Below are 10777 nucleotides of genomic sequence, written 5' to 3'. Positions count from 1 at the left end.
GTAATTTTATGACCTGCCACAAAGCGCCTTCCTTCCCAGGCCATTTGAAGATATTTCCACACAGCCTATGAGAGGTGCCTCAATTTAGACCCACTTTGGCCTCTTTAAACTTCGATTGCAAAGCTTAGAAAATGGCTTTCAAAAACGACTCCCGGTTTTAGATTGGCCAACAAATGTTCTTTCGAGTGATTTGTTACTTTATTGTGTAGCTAAAGCCATGTAGCTTCCTCGGTCGCTTTTGTCGGCCTTATAGACACTTTTCATACTTGTAAAGCTGGCTTTCTTGCCATGCAGTGAGCATGGCAGGAAAGCCAGCTATCCCACTGTAAACAACGCGCGTTGCGCTGTTTACAGTGTTTAGAGTGTTTACAGCGGAATTCACTAAAACTTCGTGTCCACTTGAAGGACGACAGGTGCCGCCATTATTTGCGTGAATATGCAGTGCAGGGAAGCGCACTTGCGGATTTCGAAAGTCGTCTATTAGTTTCGAAAGCCCACATCTGCCCCTACATTGTATCGTAGTATCGGGGTGTGTCGGAACTGCTCGTGGCGCTGAAAAAGCTTTTGAATGCATGTCCTTTGTATCGCGTTTACTTTTGAAATAATTTGTCACGTATCACCCGGAGGTTCAAACTGCGGTTCGTACATCGCATAGGGTACTAAAGATTGCTGCAGTGAAAATAGAATGGATCGTGAGTAAAAACATTCGGCGACGCCGTATTGAGCAAGAATATTTTTTATACCTGTCCCAAATCGCCTTCTCTTGGTTTATTTCTCGTTCCTTACCCGTGCTGAACGCATATACGACGATAAAAAGATACGGTGTCAAGCCGTCGATAATTATGGAAAATTGTGCATGTGCGCGCGCGTCCGCATGAGTCTTCTCGTGCTTGACATTGGCGTAGCCATGAAGGGAGGGAGGAGGGGGGGGGACGTAGAGGTTGGTGGGGTTCAAACCCCCTTTTCCCGAAATTTTATTTTTTTTCTGCGTGTGGATATATCTACACACGCACGAATATACAAAAGTAAGCATCACTGGACCCTGCACCCCCCCTCACCCCATTTTGCAGAAGAAGATTTCTGGCTACGCCACATGAGCACGCGCACAAGTGCGTACACTTAATTGTGCGGGCGCCCATGCTTAACCATATATTTGGCAGGTATACATGATTTCATTTCTGTGGAGCGATAGCGAAGGCACGCTGACGCAATTATGTACACCTTTTCTGTATGCAAAAGGCTTCAATGGCTGCGCGCTGACGTTGCTCTGCGCATCTGCCTATAAGATTGCAATTTTTAAAGGAGCAGTGACAAAAAGCCGGCAGATCCCACGCATTGTGGGAATCGATGTAATGCGAAGCAGCCAGCAAAGAGCTGCATACATCGTCTTGTATGTCATTGAGGAAAATACGTGTCATGGTTTTCATATTAACTCCTATTATTTATGTTCGTCACACAGTAACGTCGCGCAATACGAACTTCGGGGTCGATCAAGCTAGAGAAACGGCCGCCAGCGCACCATGAGCGTGGCACGTAAGTCATGCTGTACATGACATGCGTGTTATGATTTTCATGTTAACTCGTGTTTTTATGTTTGTCACCCAGTCACCGTCGCGCAAGGACCAATTCCGGGGTAGATCAAGCTAGCGAAACGGCCGCCAGCGCGCCATGAGCGTGGCACGTAAGTCATGCTGTACATGACATGCGTGTCATGATTTTCATGTTAACTCGTGTTATCATGTTTGTCGCACAGTCACGTCGCGCAATACCAATTTGGGGTAGATCAAGCTAGCGAAACGGCTGCCAGCGCCCCATGAGCGTGGCACGTAAGTCATGCTGTACATGACATGCGTGTCATGATTTTCATGTTAACTCGTGTTATCATGTTCGTCACACAGTCACGTCGCGCAATATCAATTTCGGGGTAGATCAAGCTAGCGAAACGGCTGGCAGCGCCCCATGAGCGTGGCACGTAAGTCATGCTGTACATGACATGCGTGTCATGATTTTCATGTTAACTCGTGTTTTCATGTTCGTCACACAGTCACGTCGCGCAATACCAATTTCGGGGTAGATCAAGGTAGCGAAACGGCCGCCAGTGCTCCATGAGCGTAGCACGTAAGTCATGCTGTGCATGACATGCGTGTCATCATTTTCATGTTAACTCGTGTTATTTATGTTCGTTACACAGTCACGTCACAAGATACCAATTTTGGTGTATATAAATCTAGCGAAACGGCCGCCAGCGCACCATGAGCGTCGCACGTAAGCCATGCTGTACATGACATGCGTGTCATGATTTTTATGTTAACTCTGTTACATTATGTTCGTCACACAGTCACGGTCACAAGATACCAATCTTGGTGTATATCAAGCTAGCGAAACGGCCGCCAAGCGCACCATGAGCGTAGCAGGTAAATCATGCTGTGCATGACATGCGTGTCATGATTTTCATGTTATGACTTGTCATTTATGTTCGTAATACAGTCATGTTGCGCCATACCAATTTTGGTGCACATTCGATTAACCAAGCGACCAGGGAGAGCACAAAGTCGGTAGGCGGCTAGATAGATAGATAGATAGATAGATAGATAGATAGATAGATAGAATAGATAGATAGATAGATAGATAGATAGATAGATAGATAGATAGATAGATAGATAGATAGATAGATAGATAGATAGATAGATAGATAGATAGATAGCTAGATAGATAGATAGATAGATAGATAGATAGATAGATAGATAGATAGATAGATAGATAGATAGATAGATAGATCGCTAGATAGATAGATAGATAGATAGATAGATAGATAGATAGATAGCTAGATAGATAGATAGATAGATAGATAGATAGTAGATAGATAGATAGATAGATAGATAGATAGATAGATAGATAGATAGATAGGATAGATAGATAGATAGATAGATAGATAGATAGATAGATAGATAGATAGATAGATAGATAGATAGATAGATAGATAGATAGATAGATAGTAGATAGATAGATAGATAGATAGATAGATAGATAGATAGATAATAGATAGATAGATAGATAGATAGATAGATAGATAGATAGATAGATAGATAGATAGATAGATAGATAGATAGATAGATAGATAGATAGATAGATAGATAGATAGATAGATAGATAGATAGATAGATAGATAGATAGATAGATAGATAGATAGATACGCTCAAAGTCGCAGAAGTTCGCTAAGAAATGCTTCGCATTTAAAAATTTGAAGGCGAGATAACTTCTGCGATAGATTTTCACGGACACGCACGCGTCATTTACAAAACATCAGCGGCTAATATAGTCTAGAACATATCTAAAATAAATTTTAAAGCACATGAAACGCATGTGCACGCCAAACGCACCACCTCACGACATCGACACCGAATTCACGTTTGTGATGACTTCCATGCTCCTTGCGTAAGTGGTTGTTTATTGGAAGAAATATTTACAGAACAAAGCTGACGCAGCTTCATTGATTAACGTCAAGCAATAGAGCTGAGGGCATCACATGTATCGCTATACAAGTAATTAAATTTCCTTCTTTCTTTCGCATTGCACTACGCTCCCACCTAAAGCAAACTTTGAGATTTCTTTATAATATCTCAACCAATCAAAAGAGCCAACGACGATTACGGAATACAAAAGCGTAGAATAGTTGGTGATCTTCATGGTAAAAGCAGCTCAAGGAGACGGCACGAAACGAAGAACGACACATGCACACGCGCTGAGCTAACAACTGTCGTGTTTATTAAACACAAGTAAATAAATACTTGTCCCCTGCGCGTGCTTCCTCAACGTTACAGATATTCGTCACATTTTTCGAGGAGGCTGATTTCCCGATCATGGAGATAGATGGGGGGGCGGAAATGCGAAGGTCATTTTTTTTTCTTACTGTGAAAAGCTTCTATGATTTCACGTGCTCTTTGATCCACGTGCCTGATGACGACATGATGACTGCGTCGTTCCCCTCGTGTTTCCGTGTATTTGCGCTGCTTTTATCATGAATTGACCTTGCAAAAGCGTGCAAAACCGGGCTAGTTGGTGCTCTTCATGATAAAAGCAGCGCAAAAAGACGGCAACACGAGACGAAGAACGACCATAGGTTGGGAAACTCACTCATGAGTCGACTCACTCAGACTCAGATTGAGCCATGAGTCCGAGTCCGAGTGAGTCCGGCCAAGTTATATTGTCGTGAGTCTGAGTCCGGGTGAGTCCGCTTGAGGAAAACTTTGGTGATTCAGAGTCCGAGTATGGTTGACGAAAACATTCGTGAGTCTTAGTTCGGTGAGTCTGGCCGCAGAAAAATTTCGTGAGTCTGAGTCGGAGTGAGTCCGGTTGAGGAAAAGTTTCGTGAGTCTGAATCCGACTGGTCCGCTCAGCAAAATATTGGTTAGTCTGAGTCCGAGTGAGTCCTAAGCAAAAAACATATTTATTCAATGAGTCTGAGTGAGCTCCGTTTATATTGTGTACCTAAATAATTTATTAATGAGAACTAACAGACAATAACGCCAAGGAAAGTACAGGGGGTGTTATCTGTAGTATTTAGAATGTAAATGTGAAGAAAGTAAAGTGGACGAAAAGATGACTTGCCGCCGGCAGGGACCGAAACCTGCGACCTTCGAATAACGCGTCCGATGCTCTACCACTGAGCTACGGCGGCGGGTCATCCTCCCGTCCACTTTCTGGGTATATATGTTGATTAAACCTAGGAGTGTTAGTCAGCGCCAATCGCAGCCATGGCGGCGAGTGTGGAACACTCTTTTTTGCCTCTTGGCGTCACGTAGCACGTGATCTTTTTACGAGTTGGCAGCTGACCAATAATCCCTCGCATACTACCTGAAGGCATTAAGTCTGCCAGGGCGAGACCCTCGCTATGAATGAAGGAAAGCTATGATTTTTTCAAGGGCTCGTTTATCTTTGTTAGACACAATATTAATGAGAACTAACAGACAATAACGCCAAGGAAAGTACAGGGGGTGTTATCTGTAGTATTTAGAATGTAAATGTGAAGAAAGTAAAGTGGACGAAAAGATGACTTGCCGCCGGCAGGGACCGAACCTGCGACCTTCGAATAACGCGTCCGATGCTCTACCACTGAGCTACGGCGGCGGTCATCCTCCCGTCCACTTTCTGGGGTATATATGTTGATTAAACCTAGGAGTGTTAGTCAGCGCCAATCGCAGCCATGGCGGCGAGTGTGGAACACTCTTTTTTTGCCTCTTGGCGTCACGTAGCACGTGATCTTTTTACGAGTTGGCAGCTGACCAATAATCCCTCGCATACTACCTGAAGGCATTAAGTCTGCCAGGGCGAGACCCTCGCTATGAATGAAGGAAAGCTATGATTTTTTCAAGGGCTCGTTTATCTTTGTTAGACACAATATTAATGAGAACTAACAGACAATAACGCCAAGGAAAGTACAGGGGGTGTTATCTGTAGTATTTAGAATGTAAATGTGAAGAAAGTAAAGTGGACGAAAAGATGACTTGCCGCCGGCAGGGACCGAACCTGCGACCTTCGAATAACGCGTCCGATGCTCTACCACTGAGCTACGGCGGCGGTCATCCTCCCGTCCACTTTCTGGGGTATATATGTTGATTAAACCTAGGAGTGTTAGTCAGCGCCAATCGCAGCCATGGCGGCGAGTGTGGAACACTCTTTTTTTGCCTCTTGGCGTCACGTAGCACGTGATCTTTTTACGAGTTGGCAGCTGACCAATAATCCCTCGCATACTACCTGAAGGCATTAAGTCTGCCAGGGCGAGACCCTCGCTATGAATGAAGGAAAGCTATGATTTTTCAAGGGCTCGTTATCTTTGTTAGACACAATATTAATGAGAACTAACAGACAATAACGCCAAGGAAAGTACAGGGGGTGTTATCTGTAGTATTTAGAATGTAAATGTGAAGAAAGTAAAGTGGACGAAAAGATGACTTGCCGCCGGCAGGGACCGAACCTGCGACCTTCGAATAACGCGTCCGATGCTCTACCACTGAGCTACGGCGGCGGTCATCCTCCCGTCCACTTTCTGGGGTATATATGTTGATTAAACCTAGGAGTGTTAGTCAGCGCCAATCGCAGCCATGGCGGCGAGTGTGGAACACTCTTTTTTGCCTCTTGGCGTCACGTAGCACGTGATCTTTTTACGAGTTGGCAGCTGACCAATAATCCCTCGCATACTACCTGAAGGCATTAAGTCTGCCAGGGCGAGACCCTCGCTATGAATGAAGGAAAGCTATGATTTTTTTCAAGGGCTCGTTTATCTTTGTTAGACACAATATTAATGAGAACTAACAGACAATAACGCCAAGGAAAGTACAGGGGGTGTTATCTGTAGTATTTAGAATGTAAATGTGAAGAAAGTAAAGTGGACGAAAAGATGACTTGCCGCCGGCAGGGACCGAACCTGCGACCTTCGAATAACGCGTCCGATGCTCTACCACTGAGCTACGGCGGCGGTCATCCTCCCGTCCACTTTCTGGGGTATATATGTTGATTAAACCTAGGAGTGTTAGTCAGCGCCAATCGCAGCCATGGCGGCGAGTGTGGAACACTCTTTTTTTGCCTCTTGGCGTCACGTAGCACGTGATCTTTTTACGAGTTGGCAGCTGACCAATAATCCCTCGCATACTACCTGAAGGCATTAAGTCTGCCAGGGCGAGACCCTCGCTATGAATGAAGGAAAGCTATGATTTTTCAAGGGCTCGTTTATCTTTGTTAGACACAATATTAATGAGAACTAACAGACAATAACGCCAAGGAAAGTACAGGGGGTGTTATCTGTAGTATTTAGAATGTAAATGTGAAGAAAGTAAAGTGGAACGAAAAGATGACTTGCCGCCGGCAGGGACCGAACCTGCGACCTTCGAATAACGCGTCCGATGCTCTACACTGAGCTACGGCGGCGGTCATCCTCCCGTCCACTTTCTGGGTAATATATGTTGATTAAACTAGGAGTGTTAGTCCAGCGCCAATCGCAGCCATGGCGGCGAGTGTGGAACACTCTTTTTTTCCTCTTGGCGCCCACGTAGCACGTGATCTTTTTACGAGTTGGCAGCTGACCAATAATCCCTCGCATACTACCTGAAGGCATTAAGTCTGCTGAAGCTTAAGTCATCTTTTCGTCTCCCTTTACTTTCTTCACATTTACATTCTAAATACTACAATAACACCCCCTGTACTTTCCTTGGCTTATTGTCTGTTAGTTCTCATTAATATTGTGTCTACAAAGATAAACGAGCCCTTGAAAAAATCATAGCTTTCCTTCATTCATAGCGAGGGTCTCGCCCTGGCAGACTTAATGCCTTCAGGTAGTATGCGAGGGATTATTGTCAGCTGCCAACTCGTAAAAAGATCACGTGCTACGTGACGCCAGAGGCAAAAAAGAGTGTTCCACACTCGCCGCCATGGCTGCGATTGGCGCTGACTAACACTCCTAGGTTTAATCAACATATATACCACACCAGAAAGTGGACGGAGGATGACCGCCGCCGTAGCTCAGTGGTAGAGCATCGGACGCGTTATTCGAAGGTCGCAGGTTCGTTCCCCTGCGGCGCAAGTCCTTTTCGTCCACTTTACTTTCTTCACATTTTACATTCTAAATACTACAGATAACCCCCTGTACTTTCCTTGGCGTTATTGTCTGTTAGTTCTCATTAATATTGTGTCTAACAAAGATAAACGAGCCCTTGAAAAAATCATAGCTTTCCTTCATTCATAGCGAGGGTCTCGCCCTGGCAGACTTAATGCCTTCAGGTAGTATGCGAGGGATTATTGGTCAGCTGCCAACTCGTAAAAAGATCACGTGCTACGTGACGCCAAGAGGCAAAAAAAGAGTGTTCCACACTCGCCGCCATGGCTGCGATTGGCGCTGACTAACACTCCTAGGTTTAATCAACATATATACCCCAGAAAGTGGACGGGAGGATGACCGCCGCCGTAGCTCAGTGTAGAGCATCGGACGCGTTATTCGAAGGTCGCAGGTTCGGTCCCTGCCGGCGGCAAGTCATCTTTTCGTCCACTTTACTTTCTTCACATTTACATTCTAAATACTACAGATAACACCCCCTGTACTTTCCTTGGCGTTATTGTCTGTTAGTTCTCATTAATATTGTGTCTAACAAAGATAACGAGCCCTTGAAAAAATCATAGCTTCCTTCATTCATAGCGAGGGTCTCGCCCTGGCAGACTTAATGCCTTCAGGTAGTATGCGAGGGATTATTGGTCAGCTGCCAACTCGTAAAAAGATCACGTGCTACGTGACGCCAAGAGGCAAAAAAGAGTGTTCCACACTCGCCGCCATGGCTGCGATTGGCGCTGACTAACACTCCTAGGTTTAATCAACATATATACCCCAGAAAGTGGACGGGAGGATGACCGCCGCCGTAGCTCAGTGGTAGAGCATCGGACGCGTTATCGAAGGTCGCAGGTTCGGTCCCTGCCGGCGGCAAGTCATCTTTTCGTCCACTTTACTTTCTTCACATTTACATTCTAAATACTACAGATAAACCCCCCTGTACTTTCCTTGGCGTTATTGTCTGTTAGTTCTCATTAATATTGTGTCTAACAAAGATAAACGAGCCCTTGAAAAAATCATAGCTTCCTTCATTCATAGCGAGGGTCTCGCCCTGGCAGACTTAATGCCTTCAGGTAGTATGCGAGGGATTATTGGTCAGCTGCCAACTCGTAAAAAGATCACGTGCTACGTGACGCCAAGAGGCAAAAAAAAGAGTGTTCCACACTCGCCGCCATGGCTGCGATTGGCGCTGACTAACACTCCTAGGTTTAATCAACATAATACCCAGAAAGTGGACGGGAGGATGACCGCCGCCGTAGCTCAGTGGTAGAGCATCGGACGCGTTATTCGAAGGTCGCAGGTTCGGTCCCTGCCGGCGGCAAGTCATCTTCGTCCACTTTACTTTCTTCACATTTACATTCTAAATACTACAGATAACACCCCCTGTACTTTCCTTGGCGTTATTGTCTGTTAGTTCTCATTAATATTGTGTCTAACAAAGATAAACGAGCCCTTGAAAAAATCATAGCTTTCCTTCATTCATAGCGAGGGTCTCGCCCTGGCAGACTTAATGCCTTCAGGTAGTATGCGAGGGATTATTGGTCAGCTGCCAACTCGTAAAAAGATCACGTGCTACGTGACGCCAAGAGGCAAAAAAAGAGTGTTCCACACTCGCCGCCATGGCTGCGATTGGCGCTGACTAACACTCCTAGGTTTAATCAACATATATACCCCAGAAAGTGGACGGGAGGATGACCGCCGCCGTAGCTCAGTGGTAGAGCATCGGACGCGTTATTCGAAGGTCGCAGGTTCGGTCCCTGCCGGCGGCAAGTCATCTTTTCGTCCACTTTACTTTCTTCACATTTACATTCTAAATACTACAGATAAACCCCCTGTACTTTCCTTGGCGTTATTGTCTGTTAGTTCTCATTAATATTGTGTCTAACAAAGATAAACGAGCCCTTGAAAAAAAAATAATTTATAGCCTCCGACTAGGGCGTGCCTTGTAATCATATAGATCTTTCGGATTGTACATTTAACAAGGTGTGGTCACGGATTGTACAGCCCAGAATTTATTTTTGAAGTTATAAAACTGTCGAGCCCCAGTGGCGTAATATAGCTTGCCCAAAAGGTCCCTATTGCCCTCCTCCAGGGCGTAGCCAAGGGGGGGGGGTTGGGGGGGTTCAAACCCCCCCCCCGAAAATTTTCAGTTTGCTTGCGTATATAGGCACGCACACATACAAACGCACGCACGAACATACATAAAGTATGGTTGAACCCCCCCCCCCCCCCCCGAAAAAAATTTCTGGCTACGCCCCTGCCCTCCTCGTACCTTGAAAGGTGTCGTGGGCGGATTTCAAGGAGGGAGGGTAGACACGCACCATTCATGCCTATACTCCGGTCACACTGGCAAGTGTCATTTTGAGCGAGTGCACTTACGCCCCCAGAATGGCACTTTGGCAGCGCGCTGCTACACAAGAAAGGGAAGCGCACTTTGGAAATAGGGTTGCCACCTGCCCGGTTTTGGACCGGCCGGGCCGGTTTTTTGACAAGGGCCGGTCGCCGGTCCGCACCTAAGACCGGCCGTCATTGGCCGGTTTTTTGTCATCGTATCCCGAGTATTTTTTTTACTCTTCTCCGTGTTGACCGCACGTGTTGACTGAGGAATTCCACCTGCGCGGTCGGGGACTGACCGGCGGTCAGTCCCCGACCGCGTAGTTCAACAACTACGACGGTAATATATTATCGTCAATCACCAAAACTCTTACGCTATTAGTCAACCACTTTCTGGGATCCCTTCAAGTCAAGCGATCATGGAATAGAGCATATTATTGCGCGTGTATGGTACATGAATATCCGACATTTTTGTGGCAGAGGCACATTTTAACGTTTCTTTGTGTCTATAATGCGAGTGGCCTATTGGATTCAGACGCAAAGAAGAGCTTCTATATGGACGAAGCATTGTGGTTCCTTTTCAGGTGCAGCACATTCAGACTAATAAGCGAAGCGTCCTTCCAATCACGGGTACTTATGTCAGCAATTAGGCTAATTGGTTTTAGGCTTTTGTTTGTGCATTTGGTTTATTGGGTCAATGAAGCAATGTTACATTAATGGCACTCATGCCGAAGAATTGACATAGCGTCTATTGTTCAATATTTTTTATTCCCCACCCCCTTGAAAGGCCGGTTTTTTTTTTCGGTAAAAGGTGGCAACCCTATTGGAAATGATTGCAAGGCGATGGTA

General features: G+C 45.5%; 1 non-coding gene across 1 annotated transcript; it reads left to right on the top strand.

Moving 5' to 3' along the window:
* Positions 1 to 8396: 8396 nt before the first annotated feature.
* Trnar-gcg (transfer RNA arginine (anticodon GCG)) lies at positions 8397 to 8467 on the top strand. The gene has a single exon. It is a non-coding gene; the product is annotated as a tRNA-Arg (tRNA).
* Positions 8468 to 10777: the final 2310 nt, after the last annotated feature.

The sequence above is a fragment of the Rhipicephalus sanguineus genome, unplaced genomic scaffold, assembly GCF_013339695.2.
Source record: "Rhipicephalus sanguineus isolate Rsan-2018 unplaced genomic scaffold, BIME_Rsan_1.4 Seq1558, whole genome shotgun sequence".
NCBI classification, from domain to species: Eukaryota; Metazoa; Arthropoda; class Arachnida; order Ixodida; family Ixodidae; genus Rhipicephalus; species Rhipicephalus sanguineus.
This window is presented reverse-complemented; position numbering and strand designations above follow the sequence as displayed.